Genomic DNA, 210 nt, shown 5'->3' with positions numbered 1-210 from the left:
ACCCTCGGCCGCCATCTTGGATTTGCGTTCGCGCCAAATTCGAAAAAAAATATTTATTTCGCCTCCGATGGGATTCTGGCTGACAGTGGGCGTGCCGCCCTCGGCCGGGCCGTTTTCGTGGGTTTAGGCCGGAATTTTCAGGTTTTGGCGATGGGGCGCGAGTGTGGGCGGTGTGGGAGGTTGTGTTTACATTTTTTTTGACATGGGAAG

At 54.3% G+C, this 210-nt stretch overlaps 1 protein-coding gene across 1 annotated transcript in view; it reads left to right on the top strand.

Annotated features, from left to right (window-relative positions):
- LOC119594819 (enhancer of polycomb homolog 1-like) overlaps positions 1–210 on the top strand; it is a gene marked incomplete in the record, with an annotated part of 44,199 nt that overhangs the window by 442 nt on the left and 43,547 nt on the right.

Source organism: Penaeus monodon, chromosome 34, assembly GCF_015228065.2.
Source record: "Penaeus monodon isolate SGIC_2016 chromosome 34, NSTDA_Pmon_1, whole genome shotgun sequence".
Lineage (NCBI taxonomy): Eukaryota > Metazoa > Arthropoda > Malacostraca > Decapoda > Penaeidae > Penaeus > Penaeus monodon.
This window is presented reverse-complemented; position numbering and strand designations above follow the sequence as displayed.